This window comes from Mustela erminea, chromosome 6 (genome assembly GCF_009829155.1).
Source record: "Mustela erminea isolate mMusErm1 chromosome 6, mMusErm1.Pri, whole genome shotgun sequence".
Taxonomy (NCBI): Eukaryota; Metazoa; Chordata; class Mammalia; order Carnivora; family Mustelidae; genus Mustela; species Mustela erminea.
Window position 1 is genome coordinate 134,752,646 of NC_045619.1, and position 19,902 is coordinate 134,772,547.

The 19,902-nt window shown below is 39.0% G+C and overlaps 1 protein-coding gene, 1 non-coding gene and 1 pseudogene across 3 annotated transcripts in view; 1 reads left to right on the forward strand and 2 right to left on the reverse strand.

The window, feature by feature from the left end:
• MTPAP (mitochondrial poly(A) polymerase) overlaps positions 1–19,902 on the forward strand; it is a 130,219-nt gene that overhangs the window by 58,275 nt on the left and 52,042 nt on the right. The window lies entirely within an intron of this gene.
• LOC116594564 lies at positions 13,382–13,497 on the reverse strand (annotated as a pseudogene).
• On the reverse strand, positions 17,275–17,421 carry LOC116594530. Its single transcript, XR_004287269.1, has one exon. It is a non-coding gene; the product is annotated as a U4 spliceosomal RNA (small nuclear RNA).

Sequence of the window (19,902 nt, forward strand, 5' to 3'; positions counted from 1 at the left end):
AACAGCAGCCTGCATTCGTTGCGTAGCTTCCTGATGCAGAGGGAATAATACAGACCCTATTCTCAAAGAACTGTGTTACATGTTTTGACTTGTTTGGTGACTCCCTGAATAATCAACTCAAAGGCTTGGCTTTCATTTGTTTTCCTCAGAGTTTATCAGAATCAAAACAGAGTCTGGGAAGCATTTGTCAAAACACTTAATAGCAAATATACTAGCTGCAATTGCCTGGGGCAAGAGATAACAGTTACACCAAACAGTAGATATGCTGAAGAATCCTGGGGAAAAAGGGAAAAGAGGATAGATATATAGGGATTTAAGAGCTATGGGAAGCTCTCAGGTATACAGAAAGTCATACACACACACACAGGACTGGAGGCTTGCTCAGAAAAGACATGAGCAGATCTTGAACTTTTATCTCTGGCTGACTTTTAGGCTCCTGAAAGCAGGAAATGAAGTTATACACAGCTTGGCTAAGAATCGAAGGAGTGTCCAAGTGGAGCCAGTCTGCAAAGATTGGGAGATGATGAGGATGAGGATGATGATTACTGGCTGAAGCCACTTACAGAAGTCTTTGGCAAGTCACTAGCTGACCAGTAAGCTTATATAACGGAGACTAATGTGCGTACTACCAAGAAAGAATAGAGTCTTTACAAAATTAGTTTAGAAGACTCACTAAAAAGCCAATAAAATCCTCCTGAAACAGCAACACCAAATCATGCGGAGGGATAAAGACCTGATTTCCAGCTACCAAACTATAATATTCAAAGTGTCCATGTTCAAAAAATTATGAGGCATGTAAAGAAACAAAGTAGCACCACTATTAGGAAGAAAAGAAATTAACAGCAGTGTCCCCAGGAAAGCAGAAATTGTACTTACCAAAGTCTTTAAATCATCTTATCCATGCTGAAAGAGATAAAGGAAATCATAGACAAAGAAGTAAAGAGAACAAGGAGAAGTGTCTTATCAGGTAGAGAATATCAAAGAGATTAAAGACCATATACAGGAATCAAATTAATGGAGCTAAAAATTTTTGGATCTAAAAAATTATAACAATTAAAAATGCATCAGAGGGGCATAACAATAGATTTGATCAGGCAGAAGAAAGAATCCATAAACTTGAAGATGGGTCAGTTGCAATTATCCAGTCTGGAGAGCAGGGGGAAAAAAAATGAAGAAAAGGAGACAAAATCTGACCAACTTGTGGAAACTTACCGTGCTTGCCAACCTACACATAATAGAAATCCAACACGGAGAGGAGAGAGAGAGAGGGGCACAAAGATTATGTGAAGAAATAATGACTGAAAATTTCCTCAAATTGGTAAAAGATATGAATTTATGCATCCAGGAAGGTCAACAAACTTTGGGTAGGATAAACTCAAAAAGATTCACACCAAGACACATTACAGTGAAACTGTCAAAGCCCAAGAGAGTCTTGAAAGCACCAAGAAAAAAGTGACCTATTGTGTAGATGGAATCCTCAATCGGTTTAGCAGCTAATTTCTTACCAGAAACCATGGAGACCCGAGGTAGTGGATGGTTAATTTAAAGTGTTGAAAGAAAAATACCTTTCAAACAAGAATACTGTATCTGGCAAAACTACCCTTCAAAAATCAAGGAGAAATAGTACTTTCCTGGATAAACAAAAGCTTAGGTAGTCACCTGTAGACCTGCCGTATTAGAAATGCTAAGGGGAAACTTAAGGCTTAAATGAAAGGATACCAGACTTAATTCTGAGCTATATGAAGAAATAACACCAATATAGGTTAACTACGTGGGCAACAGAGAAGCCAGTGTTAAATTATATTTTTTTGTTTGTAATCCTGATCTTATTTTTTATATGATTTGAGACAAATGCATAAAATAATAATCATAAAATTATGTTATGGACACACAGGAAAGATACAATTTGTGATATTTATAAACATAGGGAACAAAACTATATAAGAACAGAGATTGAAGCTACTCTTCTACTATTGAAGCTAAACTGGTGTTAATTCCAACTAGGTTGTGTTATTTTTATTTTTTTATTTTATTTTTTAATGATTTTTTATAATTTATTTTCAGTGTAACAGTATTCATTGTATTTGCACCACACCTAGTGCTCCATGCAATCCGTGCCCTCTCCAATATCCACCACCTGGTTCCCCCAACCTCCCACCCCCCGCCCCTTCAGAACCCTCAGATTGTTTTTCAGAGTCCGTAGTCTCTCATGGTTCACCTCCCCTTCCGATTTCCCTCAACTCCCTTCTCCTCTCCATCTAGGTTGTTTTATTTTTAAGATGTTAATTTCAAACTTTAGGATAACCACTAAGAGAACAACTATAAAGTATACAGAAAAGTAAGTAAGAATTCAATAAAAATTTTATCCTACAACAAATAAACACAAAAGAAGGCGGTAATAAAGGAATTGAAAAAAAAAAAAAGATATGGCATATATAAGACAAATACCAAAATAGCAGAAGTAAGTACTTTATCGGTAATTGCTTTAAATGAAAATTAAAAGGCAGAGATGGCAGAATGAATTAAGAAACAAGATCCAACTAGATACTGTCTGCGTACCAACATCCCAAGTATTCTGCCCCGCAAACTGCAGGGCCTTGGTTCAGGAAGTCCTCTTCGTCCTGCCCGACTTCCCTTGCCTTGAACTTCAGCTGCAAACTCTCAAGACAGGAGGCTGGGAAAAACTTAGGGCTCGTTTCATTTTTTTCCCATTTCTCAGAGCTCACTTGCTTTTTCCTTTAGGTCCAAAGTCATAAAAACTATTTTTTTCATTGTTGTTTTTGTTTTTCCCCATATAGCTTGTTTGGTATTTTAGTTATTCTAGGGGAGGAAACAAGTCCTATCCCTGTTACTCCATCTTGGCTGGAAGCAGAAGCCATTATTAATTAAAGTTTATTCATTCATCAAAGTCACATAATGGGTTAGGGTTATAATTTTTTCACCTATTAAATTTGGATCTTATTAGTAAACTTGGGTTTTTACCAATTATTCTATAAACTAGACTAATACTGATAACCTTATAATTGTTCAAAGCAAAAGTATTTTTTTGGCCTTTAAAAAATCATTTTAAAAAAAATTTTATTTTTTCAGTGTTCCAAGATTCATTGTTTATGCACCACACCCAGTCTCCATGCAATCCGTGCCCTCCTTAATACCCACCACCAGGCTCACCCATCCCCCCCAACTCCCTCCCCTCCAAAACCCTCAGTTTGTTTCTCAGAGTCCACAGTCTCATGGTTTGTCTCCCCCTCCGATTTCCCCCAATTCACTTTTCCTTTCCTTCTCCTGATGTCCTCTATGTTATTCCTTATGCTGCACAAGTCTGCAAGGGTCAGAGGGAGAGGGAGACTACCTTGCGGGAGCTCGATCCCAGGACTCTAGAATCAGGACCTGAACCAAAGGCAAATGCTTAATGGTTGAGCCACTCAGGCCCTCTTCCCCTAACTTTTTATTACTAAGCCCTTGTTCTTATTTCTGGCAGATAACGTCCCATCTCACCCGCAGGAATGAACTTTTATGTTGTTGGGGGTTTCAGGGATGCCTTCATAGGAACAGAGAAACCCCAGAGGGATCCATACATTTCTGTCCTCTATTCTAAAACGAGATGCTAACAAGAGTGAGAGAAAAAATAAAAGTTACTTCTTTTTTTTTTAAAGATTTTATTTATTTATTTGACAGACAGAGATCGCAAGTAGGCAGAGAAGCAGGCAGAGGGAGAGGAGGAAGCAGGCTCCCTGCTGAGCAGAGAGCCCGATGTGGGGCTCGATCCCAGGACCCTGGGATCATGACCTGAGCCGAAGGCAGAGGCTTTAACCCACTGAGCCACCCAGGCGCCCCAAAACTTACTTCTTAATAGGGAAGAGGTGCATTTTAAGATCAAAATAACTGAACATGTAATACAAGTATTTGTCTTGAACCCAATTTGCATTTCTAAATTTTATTTTTGATATCAGTAGTCACTCTGGCACCCAGTTCTTTGTTGTAGGAGGATCTATAAGTGTACTGATGTCACTGAAACTTTTTTTTTTCCAAAAATGAAAATCCATATAAGAAGTTAGGTATTCTTGTTTTATAAAGACTGCTAGTAGTTAAAAGTAACTAAAGTAGTTCCTTGGTGTAATAATTTCAACTGAATGAATTTTAAGCAACAATTTATTATGCATCAAAAATATTTATTTTGGGGACGCCTGGGTGGCTCAGTTGGTTAAGCGGCTGCCTTCAACTCAGGTCATGATCCCAGCATCCTGGGATCGAGTCCCCCATCGGGATCCTTGCTCAGCAGGAAGCCTGCTTCTGCCTCTGCCTGCCACTCTGTCTGCCTGTGCTCACTCTCTCTGACAAAAGAAAAAAAAAATGTAAACTCATTCAATGTAAAACTATTAATATCTTCCTTCATCAACCAGCTTCTCCTATAGCATCTAATATTAAAAAAAATATATTTATTTTGGGGGTGCCTCAGTGCTCAGTTGGTTGAGCATCTGACTCTTGGTTTTGGCTCAGGTCATGATCTCAGGGTTGTGAAATCAAGTGCTATGTCAGGTTCAATGCTCAGTATAGAGCTGGCTTGAGATTTTCTCCCTCCCCCTCGTGCTTGCTCACCTGCTCTCTCTCTCAAATAAGTAAATAAATAAATCTTTTTAAAGGGCATTTATTTTTTAATATAATAGTATTAAATACCAAATATAAAAATATAATTTTCTATAATCCCTTATATGGCACTTAAAACTCTGTATTTCAGAATGTTTGAGTAAAAATGATCAGTCTACCTCTAATTCTAGGTAAAGTATTACTGAATGAAAGAAATTGATATAATTGCTGACTAAGCATTATTATTAAAGTTGACAGGAATGTAACATAAATTTTAAAATGTTTTTCCATTGATAATTTTCCATTAATGTGTTTTCAAATGGACAAAAGAAAAAAAATGACAAATCCTTTGTGACCACAAACTCCAATTAGTTTAGTTTATTCAGCTTTCAAAATATTGAACACCCAACTTAACCTTCTATTCAATCTTTAAGAACCTTATCATTTATGTTTTACCAAATACCAAAGTAATCCCCATTTGTGTCAAACCGGATCATAGACAACAAAGTCAACAAAACCATTCTGACTTTCTTAACTTGTAATAATGAAAATGGGAGAGACAACCAAACAGATGAAAAGAAAACCATTCTTTTTCATTTATCAAAATGGTTATTTTTCCACAGTAAATAAATTTCTTATTGTCTTTGAAAATAAAGTCATTTGGCTGATTTTTTTATGTAAAAATCTAATTTCACTAATAAAATAAAAATTCTTAAATCATTATCTACTACGATTTTGATGGGCAGATTTAAGAATGTTATTCAAAATAAAGTTGGCTGTTTCTGTTACATTTTGTGGTACTTTGAAAAAAAGAATGGTTTGTTTTTAAAAAAATCAGAGAGCACCCAGTTCTGACAAAGATGAGGAAGAACCCATAAATTGCTTGTGGGAATGCAAAATGGTAAAGGTATAGCCACTTTGAAAATCAGTTTGGTGATTTCTTATAAAGGTGAGTGTATACTTGCCATAGGATCCACAGTTCCACCTCTCGGTAGTCACCCAAGAGGAATAACACTTATTTTCACATAAAAATCTTTATGTGAATGTAAAAGACCAGCTTTATTCATAATCACCAAAACCTGAAAGCCGCCCAGTTACTCATTAGCCGGTGAATTCATAAACAGACTGTGGTGCCTTCATACAATGGAATACTATTAAACAATAAAAAAGAAGAGCTATTGATACATGTAACAACATGTGTGACTCTCAAGTACATTTTCATATTTAAAATATTTTAAGAATCTTTTAAGATGAATTGCTGAGCTGCCATGCATGATGGTAACCATCAAGGGTGATGATTTACCAAAAAAGATTTCTTACTCCATTATTACTCAATTTGTATGTACTATGGAAAAGGCAAAATGATAGCAGTGGAGAGCAGAGAAAAAGCTATAGCAGTGGTTGCAAGTATTTGGTGGTTGGGGAAATGTTTGACTCCAAAAGGGTAACACAGGAATTTTGGGGGGGATGACAGAACTGCTTAGTGTCCTGGTTATAGTTATGGAGACACTACACTGTATGTCTGTTAACCTGTAGAACTGTATATCACAAAGACTGAGTTTTACTGTGTTGAAATTTATCAAAAACTTTAAAAATTATTGATTTTAAAAATCTGCCCTTGAAGATTTTTTTTTGGATCACACAAGTGATATGAATTTGGACAGCAGACCCATATGAGAAGTGGCTTATGATTGTGATCTCTCTAGTTACTTTATTTCACCACTACCAGCTGGTGTCAAAGTTGAGTTAATTTCATGTGGTGAGTTTGTTTCTTGAATATCCATATACTGAAGTTACACCTCTCTGAGATTTCAGGCTTATGTAATAGGTTTCCTGCTATCCTCTCCATTTAGGTTTTCCTTCTGTAATTAGTTGGGGTTGGGGTTCTCCAGAGAAATGGAACCAATACCGTGTGTGTGTTGTGTGAGTGTGTGTGTTGTGTGTGTGTGTGTGTGTGTGTAGGCTTGAATCCCAAATCTGATGGGGTAAGCTGGTAAACTAGAGACTCTGGAAGGGATTGCATTTCAAGTCCAAAGGCAGTCTTCTGGAAAACCAGAAAAAGTTGATGTGGCAAATGAAGTCTAATGTCAGTCTGCTTCAACTGATTAGATGAGGCCCACCCACCATATGGAGACCACTCTGATTTATTCAGAGTCCACTGACATAAATTTTATCCAAAAACACCCTAACAGAAACATCCATAGTAATGTGTGACCAAATGTCTGGGCGATGTGGCTCATCCACATTGACACATAAAATGAATCATTACATCACCTATCCCCCCAAGCCCATGTGGTCACTGAAGCAGAAATTCAAGTCTTTAAGGCTCAGCGGAAACATTCAGGATAAAAGCCTATCTTATTATATATTTTTTACTTCTGATGTATACTTTCATTCAATCCAGTTCAACAGTTCATTTAAAAGAATCCCTAATTTTACTGAGATTTTTATTTTTCAGTTGGGAGGGATATTCAGACTTTCTACCATATGGCTAGAAACAGAAATTCTTCAGGTCCTTTTCCAATTTATTGTTGCCATTTTCTTTACTTCAAAATACCATACTGGTTTCTATTTAGGAAACTTGCATTAAGTATTTCCTGTGCCTAATACATCCATTTCCATTTTTGTGGATCTCTTTCTTGTCATCTTTCAGCTTAAAGGTGCTGTCAGAATTTGTCCAGTAAACACATATGTGCAGGCATGCCCCAGTTCTGTTTGCGTGGTCTCCCACGTCTCTCAAGTCTGGGTTAATCTGTTTGGTTTTGGTTTCCCAGTCTTATAGACAGTCTCTCAAAGGTATTTCCTCCCTCTCAATTTTCTTAGCATGAACGCCATGATTCTATTTTCTGTCTTTAAAAAAAAAATGCTAGCTGATCATTAGAGGTTGATCCAAAGTCGTGTTTAATGTAGAATCCAAAAATATTGAAAGAATAGTGAAGAAGGCCAGGCAGAGGTCTTATTGCGTGCCTGGAGGATCTCCTCCAGGGAGAGCGGAGGTCACCAGCCGCTTTGACCAGGGGCAGAGTCCCCATCCCCGATGGCAGTGCTCGCTCATTTTCAGCAACCCTTTGCTGAGCACCGGCTGTGTGTTGTGTTCCGTACTTCATGTAAAATTATCGCCTCTAACCCTTCTCCTGAGATGAGCTTGAAGATTCACTCGTTTTAATATAATTCAGTTCTTTACTATATACCTTAGTGACATATATATTTACCATAGATTTGGTGTTTTTCTGTTAGGGCTTCTCAGAATCTCAAGACCTGACCTTTCATCAAGGAGAATATGGCAGGGTTATCAAAGAGGTGACTAAAATTTACAGGTGAAAGAAGGAAAAATAGATTCTACTTGATTCTGTCACTTCTGTTTTACCAATTCCTTCTCTGTGAAGCAGCATGAGAACGTGGGGGAGGCCTTTGTCTGTCGGAGCTGGAAATAATGTCTTGCAGCCCTGGTTTTGGCTTTCTAGTTAGTATTGCTATTTTAATCACCTCCTGCTGAATTTTTTCATGGAATTGCAATTTTATAAGGGTTGTTTCTATTTCCTATTCTTGTTTAAATGTTATTTTGCTCTGTTACCATAAAATGCACAAGAGAAAGGTTTTTAATTTTGTTATTTTTATTATTACCATTAATATTATTATTATTAGTAGTAGTAGTAGTACCAGTACATTTCATTTTCATTTTAAAATAACTGCAGTTTTGTTGATAAGGGTCTCAGATTCTTTCAAGGAGACCAAAAATGGAAAGCTGGCCAGTTAATGCTAGCGTTGACCTGCAGAGGGAGCTCATTGCGCCCCCCCTTGAATTAGTTAATTTAGGTTTTACAGCTGTGTATCCATCACACCGTGACTTATCAACTATATATTTTTAGAGAGTCAAGGTAGTTTTTGCTTTATCTACTCCTTCCCCATGTAATGGATCACCACCCTTGGAGTGGGGGTCAGTGCAGGGTTTTAGTCAAATGTGCTCCAGGAGCTTCCAGAGCTTCTGAAAGTCTCTGAAAATCTCTTCTAGGGATAGACCACAGGAAATCTGGCTTGCAGAAACCTCAGCATTTTTGGGGTCTCTAGAAAGAGCCATTGCCTTTTCTGTATAGTTTGCCATCTGCCCTTTAAATTAGTTTTTAAAAATTATACATGTAATACATGCTTGTGGTAGACAATTTTGAAAATTGAAAACACATTAAAGAAGAAGAAAAAAAGTCACTCATAATATCCAACCCAAAGCTACCCCCTGTTAATATAGTTCCTTCTAGTCTTGTAATAGAAAGCCTTACTGCTTAAAACATTTCAGGGTGAGCAATTTTACTTGAAAAATCATTTTCTCACTGAAATCCATGTCCCAACAACTTCCTGAGCTGGGGAGGGTCGAAGCAAGAATGTCTTGGCATTCACAGAAGGCTCTGTCACTGGAACCCAGCTTAACTGAAAATAAAAACCTTCTCTCTCAGGGCCCTGAATTCAGTTGATGGTCTGAGGTTGAGTGGTTGGCTGTAGGGGTGTGTGAGACTCAGTTTCCCAGCCTGTCCTACGCAGATGTTGGGAATCCAGTTCTTGATATTTATGCTGTCTCTGTGATGGCAAAGCGCAGTGTTGGTCACAACCCTGAGATGCCACATGGCGTGGCAGGACACACCTAACTTTTGAGGCAACAGATGTCGCACTGGGAACTGCACCTTTGACATAACCCACCATGCCTGCACAGCAGTATACTGCCCATCCACTCTTGTGTATCTGGAGGAGGTAGGCAGGGAGAAGACAGTACCACTGGCACTTGCTAATGTCCATGGAAAGAAAAATGTGAATTTTTTAAAAAACTTGTTGCCCATACTTTTCTCAAGGAGGAGATATTTCTTTGCCTCAGAGGCACTAGAGGTTAGAAAAGAGCGGAGCATTATGGTCCCCTAAGGAGAATGGAAGTACTTTCAGAAGTCTCCCAATCCCTTGACATTTGTGACCTGATGTCTGTTAGTCTTCTAGCTTTGAGGGAGTGGACGCTTAGACCACTGCAAGCAGGATGCCTGGGTCTGATTTCCAGATGCCTGTTCATTTCTTCATATGAGAGGGAGTGGACACAGGGAGACCGGGGTCAGTATGGATCATGCTTCCTGATTCTTTAACCCAGTTAAACACCATATACGACTTGACTTCACAGGGCTTCTTTCAGTATTTTCTATGTAAGAAAAAACAATTTTTTTTAAAGTTAAAATCACCTTATATGAATCCTTAATAACTATGGGGAACTACCTACCTCCCCACCCCACCCCCCAAAACTCAGAAAAGCAATAATCTACTTGGAGTTCAGTTGAGACCAGTGTATGGGTCCTAAGAAAGTAGAGTTTATGATGATGTAGTTGCTTTCTAAATTACTTAAATGAAATCAGTCAGTAACTATAAATAATATTAAAAGGTAGGTGTAGAACACAGGCTGAGGGAAAAGAAAAAAAATCATTTAATACATTTTATTTGCATCTTCTCAGATTGATTTCTTATTGAAATGCTTCCCTGCTTTCTGGGGTCGGCTGAGCATCTCAACAATTAAGAGACTAGAATTGGTAATGGCTAAAAAACCAACCTCCATTATCAGCAGCATTTTAATTGGAGGAAAAGCACACCTGTTGTAAAGAGTTTGGGATGCTCTCGATACACCTGCTGCTTTTGTAAGATCTGCTACAAGGTCCTAGATGAGTCAGAAAAGGTAAAAAAAATAAAAAATAAAAAATAAAATAAAAAAAAATGTGGTGCTTGCTCTGAAGACTGTCCTCAGGTTTGCATCCAGAAAGGCCAAGTGTATTTCCTGAGGGTGTGGTTGAACCTGAAAGGGCTGTCAGCCTCCTACAGACTTGGGTAGAGTTGAAGATGAAAAATGTGCTTTCAGCAGGAAGCATTTTCTAAACTTCCATTATACAGGGTATTTCCATCAGAATGACACTAACAGTTCACTGCTTAAAGAGTGAGGCCAACAGTCGCCAAACCGTGGAAAGAACCAAGACGCTCTTCAATGGACGAATGGATAAGGAAGATGTGGTCCATATATACTATGGAGTATTATGCCTCCATCAGAAAGGATGAATACCCAACTTTTGTAGCAACATGGACGGGACTGGAAGAGATTATGCTGAGTGAAATAAGTCAAGCAGAGAGAGTTCAATTATCATATGGTTTCACTTATTTGTGGAGCATAAGGAATAATACGGAGGACATGGGGAGCTGGAGAGAAGGGAGTTGGGGGAAGTTGGACGGGGAGATGAACCATGAAAGACTGTGGACTCTGAAAATCAATCTGAGGGTTTTGGAGGGGAGGGTGGGGGAGGTTGGGTGAGCCTGGTGGTGGGTATCATGGAGGGCACATACTGCATGGAGCACTGGGTGTGGTGCATACACAATGAATTCTGGAACACTGAAAAGAAATTCAAAAAATAAATAAAAATTAAAAAAAAAAAAGAGTGAGGCTAGAAAGTAATATTGTAGGTGAAGAGATCCAATGTGCCCGAGCCTTCATTTCATTTTGTGATAGGAATGGATGCTGGAGAGCTTAACTAAAGACTGAGGAGCTTAATTAACAATCTAAAGGAGTTGCAATCAAATAATTACTCGAACATTTGTTAGTATGCATGAGCTTATCATCTATGGATCAGAGAAGTCTTACTCTCAGGCATAAAACTTGTATACTGTTGCCAGGGGAAGAGATTATGATTTTATCTTTGTCAAAGGCAACTTTATTGTTGGGATCTTTATTTAAAAAAAAAAAAAGGCACCAGAGGTGTATATTGGAAGAGGCAGATCTAGTGGACTTCCTTGAATTCAAGGTTGCTTGACCTGAAAGATGGTGTCTGTCCCATGGCAGGAGTTCAGTAAACATTTGCTGAATGTATTTAATGAATTGCTATTGTCTCCCACTGTGGGCTGTACACCTGGGCCCATTTCCTCCCATGACATAAAGGAAATACCCATGTGACCCCCCCCCCCCCAAGTAATTTAGTGTCTTGGATTGGATCAAGGGCGAGAGGCTAGGGAGCTGACCCAGGATAACAGCTGCCAAGAGACCCAGCTGGACAGGCGTGGTGGGGCGGGAGAGGGAGGCGGTGACGGAAAAGAACCTGGCTAGCTTGGGTGCCAGGGAAGTGTGGCTGCAGGTCAGGCAGGACCAGGAAGCCTCAGAAACAAAGAAGTTTCCTACCTCGCAGGGTAGGCAGAAGATGTCTTCCTTCTCCTACCCCCTGTCAGTCACAACAATTTCTTTACCTTTGAAATTACAATTTCTTCATTTCAAATCGCATGAGAAATATGTTTTTTGTAGAAATATGAAGGGTAAGCAAAAAAAGCCTTCTATAATCCCAGGATTTAAAATTGTTAATATTTCAGCATATGATGTATCCTGGCTTGTTCCTGCATATATATGCCTGCACATAAATAAGGTTTTTATACTAAGATACATACTTGTGTGTGTTTACAATACTAGGATACATGCTGTTTCATATGGTTAGTGTTATTAAAATATAGTACTCCCTAGAATATATATATATATATATACATATATATGTATATGTATTTTTGCTGACCGCATAATGTAACAAACACGTACACTATGGTGGTTCTGAAGAACTCCGCCAAATTCATGAAGAGAGGACATGGATTTCTTCTCTTAAGGGGAGAGTAGCAAGGTTCTGGAAGAACACATGACGTGGGAAAATATCACTGTGACCATTTATGGAAAATCTGCCCTAGTCAGCTTTCACTGCTCAGATTGGCTCTCACACATGCTACCTAATCTTACCTGTTTTCCAAGTTCCTTCTGTCTTCTCTGAAAAGTTAATCAGCAGAATGATGTAACTAAACACAGAGGATGAAAATAGAGCAGCTGGGTTCAGGCTGAGGGAGGAAACTGAGAGGGGTTGCGTACAAACCATGATGGTTATTACCTGAATTTCAGTGCCATCATCTGTGCCCATGGCCTTTGGCTCTCAACTGTGAGGAGTATCCTGAAAAATCAGTTTGAAATTGAAAGAGACAAACCACTAAAAATAAAAACTTCTTAAAAAGAAAAAGAAAAAAAGGCGGGGCTCTCTGACTGCTGAGTGACTTCAGGCAAGTCACTGAATTTTCTGTGCCTCAGTTTCCTTATCTGTAAAATAAGAATGATAATGATGTCTCATTTATGCAGTTATCATGGAGATCGAAATGTGTTAGGAAAGCATTTAGAACAATACCTGCTGTTTAGTAAACTCAATAAATATGACCTTTCATTAGCAGTATGAACAGTAGCAGTCGTAGTAATTTGATGACTTTTAATCATTGGATATTTAGATTTCAAGTTTTTGATATTATACATAATTCATTAGAACATTCTTATCAATAAGTTTTTGCATGCATCTGATTATTTCCTCAACGTGTAACTGTAAGGCATGTGTACTTTAGCCTTTTGATATATGTTACAAACAGTACTCCAGAAGATTTGTACCAATTCATTTATAGTCAATATTTTAAAAGAATGCCAACTGTACCCACTCCCTTTAGCACAAGGATTGTCATTTTAAAATCAATATGTGAATTCATCTTTTCTTTACTGGTGAAGCCGAGAATTCCTTCCATATGTTTGTAGTCAGTTGTATTGAATCTTTGGTAGGTTGCATCTTTTTTCAAGGGTTGAATTAAATCTAACATAAGTTTAATCCAGTTATATTTACTTACTGTTGTGTTTTAATACATATTTTATATATCCCATATTTACTGTGATTTAAAAAATTTTTTCCTACCATACTGTATTTTCTGTTTATAATATATATACAGATTTTTAAAAAATTTTTTATTTATTTTCAGCATAACGAATTTGCGTGTCATCCTTGCGCAGGGGCCATGCTAATCTTCTCTGTATGGTTCCAATTTTAGTATATGTGCTGCCGAAGCGAGCACAGATTTTTTTTTTTTAAGATTTTATTTATTTATTTGTCAGAGAGAGAGCGAGAGCGAGCACAGGCAGACAAAGTGGCAGGCAGAGTCAGAGGGAGAAGCAGGCTCCCTGGGGAGCAAGGAGCCCGATGTGGGACTTGATCCCAGGACGCTGGGATCATGACCTGAGCCGAAGGCAGCTGTTTAACCAACTGAGCCACCCAGGCACCCTATACAGATTTTTTAAAAAGATTTTATTTATTCATTTAACAGAGAGGGAGAGTACAAGCAGGGAGAGTGCAGGCAGAGTGGGAGGGAGAAGCAGACTCCCTGCTGAGCCAGGAGCTGGATGTGGGACTCCATCCCAAGACCCCAGGACCATGACCGGAGTTTGTTGACCAGAGCCGTTCAACAAACTGAGCCACCCAGGCGTCCCTAATATATACACATATTATATGTAATTTTCTTTTTAAAATTTTTTCCTGCTTTCTGCTGGAATGATTCAGTTTTCTTAATTCCCTTTCTTATTTTGCTATTATTGCTTTAGAATTAACACATTCTATTTCTATTCTTCTAGCACTCACCTTCCAATTTTTAACTTGTATCTCAATTAAAGTCTGTGTTCATTCTTTCTGCCTTCTTGCATCAAGGTCAGTCTTTAGAATGCTTTACTTTCTATCTCCCCTCCTCAAACGTTGCTGTTGTCTAGTATTTTATCCCACTCTTTATGCTTCTTTCCTAAAACCTCTCCTTGTTTTTCATGGCTGAGTCTTGGTTAGGGTTACCTGAATGCTTACCAATGTCATTGCTTATCATGACTTCTTATATCATATTCATTTCTTCCGGATTTGATTGCTGCTTCTTAAAGAAAATCCTTTAGTGATTCCTTCAGTGATAGTTAAGGAGCTAATGGTTCTCAGTCTTGGTTTGTCTGAAAATATTTTGAATTTTTTCTCACTCTTGAACAGTAGTTCCAATGGATGTAAAAATCTACATTGAGAGGTTTTATCAGAATTTTGAAGATGTCATTCCATTGTTTTAGTTTTTAATTGCTGTTATTATAGTATATCTGCCATCAGTCTAAAGGATGCTCTTTCTGGTTGTTTTAAGGTTTTCTCTTTGCCTTCTTATTTATAGTTTTACCATGAATGATGTGTTCGAGTGTGAACTTGTTTTATCTATGTTACTTGGAGTATGTTGTACTTCTTGAATCTACAGATTCTTGTTTTTTATGAATTATGGAAAATATTCAGCCACTTTATATTAATACTGGCTCTCCTCAGTCTGTTGATTCATTCTGTGATGTTACATACATTTGGATGTTTTCATTTTATTTGAATATTTCTTAACTTCTCGTTGATATTTTTCATCTCTTAGTCTGTGAATTACAGTTGTTTTCTTATATAATAACATATATATTTTTATATATAATATATAATAACATATAATTTCCTTATATTTGCTTTCCAGTTCACAGATTCTCTGATCAGCTGTGTCTAATTAGATGAAACCTAACAACTGAGTTTTAAATTTCAATTACTAGATTTTTATGTTTAAAACTTTTATTTGGTTTTCATTTTTGATCATGGTTTATTCTTTTATAATGTTTTGTTCATGTCAGATGTCTTATGTTCATGTCTGCTGGCTCTTTCTTAATCATAGCAGGTTATTTCCTCTGGCATTTTAAGAGGTTTTTGTTTTTTTGTTTTTTTTTTTAAATGTTCTAGATGCCATTCTTTTTTTTTTTTTAAGATTTTATTTATTTATTTTTATTTGACAGACAGAAATCACAAGTAGGCAGAAAGGCAGGCAGAGAGAAAGAGGAGGAAGCAGGCTCCCTGCTGAGCAGAGAGCCCGATGCGGAGCTTGATCCCAGGACACTGGGATCATGATCTGAGCCGAAGACAGAGGCCTTAACCCACTGAGCCACCCAGGCACCCCATTTTAAGAGTTTTGATGGTAAGCTCATCCTCTGAAAACATTGTGCAGTCTGACTTCAGTTTCTTGGGGGGGTTTCATTGGCTGGAACAATTTTCATATTCTTTTCTTAAATTGGGTTTTCCTGAACCATGCTGTTAGTATGAAACAGAATCCAAAATCTGCATGAAGTACAGTAATATATTCCCAGGAAAGATTTTTTTTTTTCCTTCTGACTACCAGGGCAGTAAGTCACACATGAGCTTTTTTGTTTGTTTTTGTTTTTCCTGCCTCTGTGATTTTATGTGGATATTTATCTAGCTTAATTTTTCACTGAGGGTGTTGTTCTTTAAGGGCCCCCACTTGCTATGGGAATCTTGATCTTCCTTACTCATATGAGACCACAACTCTGCCTTCTGTCTTGGCAGGAGTATTGAAATTCAAGCCTCAAGATTATGGAGACTGGGCCACCCTCCCTCTGAGGTAACCACAGTGTCAGTTCGTATGCCCACTGCTTGGGTGTTAGCTTATTCTTTATTTTTGACTTCCAGGATTCCCTTTACTTTTTTTTTTTTTTAAGCTGCATTTAAAATCACATTTGTCCCATTTTATCTTGCATTACCAAATATTTGAAATGGCTTGGTTTCTCAACCATTCCACTAAAAATCGAAGTCTCCTCACTTTTTATATTCTTGCAGCTGATCTAACTTCACCTTTAGGATGTCACTGGAGCTTGAAAAACCACCCGTGCATGCTCCCTAAGGATCTGGAGGCCTGAATTCACCTGCAGTCTCTTTGAACTTGTATGAGAAGTGGGGTGGGGAGGGCTTCCCACTGCGCAGAGAACACAGTATGTGCTCTGGAGTTCTTGGGTAAAGATCAAAAGTGCAGCTCAGGACTTTATGTGGTGCTGCTAAGTCACGAGGAGGAAAGAGAAAGTATCAGCAGACAGACTTTTCTGATCTCCTGTGCTTTGAACAAAGTCTGGTGAGAAAACTGTACAAATCCAAGGTGTCTCAGACTTTGGACAGCCAGAGCTTTTAAAATCTGCCTAGCGAAGGACACTGCTTAAGAGACGCATGCATAGGGCATTCACCTTCTAGGTAGAAGTTGCCCTAACAGGTCACATCAGTCCCAGCCCTGAATCAGAGTATGAAGTGTTTCAGTTCAGAGAAACATCAGTTATTACTCTGTCATGTTCTTCTTAGACAGTTGGCCCTTGAACAACATGGAGGTTCGGGACACTCACCACCCTTGCAGTTTGAAATCCAAGTATAACTTTTGCCTCCCCCTAGACTTAACTACTAATAGCCTACTGTTGACCAGAAGTCTTACAGAGAATATAAACAGCTGATTAACACATATTTTTTATGTCATGTGTGTTATATACTCTTCTCATGCAACAAAGCAAGCTAGAGAAAAGAAAGTGTCATTAAGAAAATTCTTAGAAGGAGAAAATATATTTACATTACTGCGCTGCATTTATTGAAGTCTGTGTATAAGAGGACCCACACAGTTCAAATCTGTGTCGTTCGAGGGTCAACTGTATTTTGCAAAAAGGAAAAAGTTTTTACAGATGACTATTCTAACTTGCAAAACCAGAAGACACAATAATGCTACTCCAACCCATGATGTAAGAAAGGTAAACTTAGTAGGAGAAAATATAATAAGTAAAGGATCATGAGATTATTTGCTATTTTGAATTAGTCTCATTGGTACCTCCCGTGCTCCAGAGAAATGCTTATTAATACTTAATTTTAAAAGGTTAAAATGAAGACAGTTTTAGGGAAAAATAATTAGTTCTTAAAGTGACAATTATTTTTTTAATTGCATTACAGAAGCCCTGGAATTAACTGAATCAGATCAAAGCATGGGAAAAATTAATATTCAGAAAAAGTGCCTGTAAACTTTCCAATAGCTCATTGATTTGGGGCAGAATCTCTTGAACATAACTAGAATATTGTTTTCAATTAGCAATAATCGCGCCTCGGATAAACCTCATTGGCTACGATACTGCCACTGCGCAAAGCTAACTAGAATATTGAAGAGGGTCTAGAATCCCCCAGAAATGTGTCAGTGTTCTGCATAGCAACTATCTCATTAGTTAATCTATCTGAAATTAATGTACACAGCTTTGTGGGATTTCCTGGCCTCAGATGTTATGGCAAAAACTGCTATTCTACAAAAATCTGTGTTTCCCTTTTCTTCCTGAACATACACATAGATTCCCTTTCCCAGTCTCCTTGCAGTTCAGTGTGACCATGTGGCTGAGGGGCAATGAGGGAATGCGAGCAGGAGAAGGTGACTGTCCTTCCAGGCCTGGCCTATTAAAAGCTTCATGTTCATTTCTCTGGCGTGCTCTTTTCTTCTTCTGGGGGGCCGAGGCAGCCACCCCCAGGTGACCTTGGACATCACATGTGAAAGATGGCAGAGCAGCCATCAGCCTGGATTCTTGTACAACTATATGGAGTAGAACCACCTACCTGAACTTTCAGGACTGTTCTATTTCTACTGTGTGGAGCCATTGCGTGTTTGTGTCTGTTCTGTTAGCACAGCCCAGCCTACCTGAACTAATGCCGACTGTAACAAGGACCCCAAGGATACTGGCACCCCAGGAGACCCCCATGTGTGTACCCCCAGATGGAACGCTCTTTTCTAGTGTGACCATACTCTTGAAGAGATGTTCTCTGCAGTCCCTTTGTCACCCAGAGCCCGGGATCTAGAGTTGCTGTCTCTGTCACCCAGGACAGCCAGATCGTCAGCCAGCAGTTCCTCTAAATGCACACATTCTGGATACCTGATTATTTAAATCCCTGGACACAGGAAACTGGGTGATATGTTCCCCTGCCCCACCTTCCCGGAGCACTGGGTTTCACTTGAAAATTTTGGAGGAAGAAAAATATTATTTTCATATTAAAATAAATATTAATGGGCAGAATGCCCGTTGGATGAATTTGGATGAATTTCAAAGACCAAGCATAAGACTTCAAAGAGACTTCAAGCTTACATTTGCAGTTCTGGATCAAGTGCTCAGAGCTCCCCTGGGGTACGCATTCACCGTGCTTTGTGTTGTCAGCATGGTACTTTATTTATTGTTATCCTAAGGGTTTTTAGGTTTTAATCCAATGGCCAAATATTTTCTTCCAGTACAGTGCAGACACCTAATTCAAGTGTTGCCAGATATTATCAGGACATCAGATTATTTGTTATTGGCTCCGTTCTCTATCTCCCCAACCCCGAAAAAAAAGAAGAAGGAAAGATGAATTTACTATCCAAGCATATGAATGATGTAGTAGCTTTTAAACATGAGTCTTCCAGCCAAGCCTGGAAAGGGCCACGCTTCCTTTCAGCCTGTGGCCTCAGAGCCTCCTCCCCTTCCCTCCCAGCTCTCCCACTCCTGCCCCCAACTTTTCATGGAGGTGGGAGTTTTCAGGCCCAGGTCTCTCGACCCAGGCAAGTCCTGGGTGTGTGAGCTGGCGTGATCTGTGTTCTGGCCGTATGACGTAGAATGGCCAGCTTCTGCTCTGAGTGGGCTTGTGTTTAACACCCTTGCTGGGCATTTGTTTTCTTTGCTTTTGTTTTGTTTTTCCTAAAGTGTGTGTCCCTTCTGATAGCCGGTAAATTTTCAGTTAGCAGCCACTTGGGAAGGAAACAAGCTCTGACTCTCGCAGCAGTTTAGCAAAGTCTTTCTCATTTTCTAGGCGTGGACACACACCAGCAGCTCATTTCGGGCTCACGACCCACATTCCTCTTGCTGCACTCACAGTCCTGCCTTGTGGCGCCCTCTCGAATTGTTGGACGTGTGGCTTACTTGACTCTAGTAAGGAAAGTACTCCAGGGTCAGATTTGCTTTCAGAAAGGGCCAGAATGAAGCGGAAGGGAGTAGGCTAGTGGCAGGGAGAGGTTTGGGGAGCGGCTTCTTGCCTCAACTCCCTAAGGAATGAGAGGTCCGAGAAGGGAGCCTGGCCAGTATCAGAGGAGCTGGGACCAATCTCCTGGGCTAGATCCCAAGGGACAAGTGCTCTGCTTAGGCAGGAGACAAAAAGCTAGCCGACAAGGGAGAGGGGCATCAGGATCAGGTGCAGAAATAGAGACCAGGTGGGAGGGCAGGAAGGGCAGGCACTGGGAGACAAAGGCACCTTGCCCTGGAGTTGGCCAGCCAGAAGGCAAAGTTGGGATCGTATGCCTTTTTATGAGTTTTAAGTAAGAAATCTTAGGTAAAGTGCCTAGTATATCATTAAAGCTAAATAAATATTAGTTATCTAAATGAAAAATTATAGAGAGAGGGGAGTGTGGAATTGCTACCACTTCCACAGCAAAAATATACTAAGAATGAACGATTAAAAAAAACAAGCCTTCTATAGGAAACACATACTTTACAGGGTTATAAAAATAATGTTAAGTCTTTTAAAAAGACTTTTTTAGAGCAACCTTAGGTTCACAGCAAAACTCAGAAGATACAAAGATTTCCCATATATTCCCTGCCCCCAGATACGCAGAGTTTTCCCCATT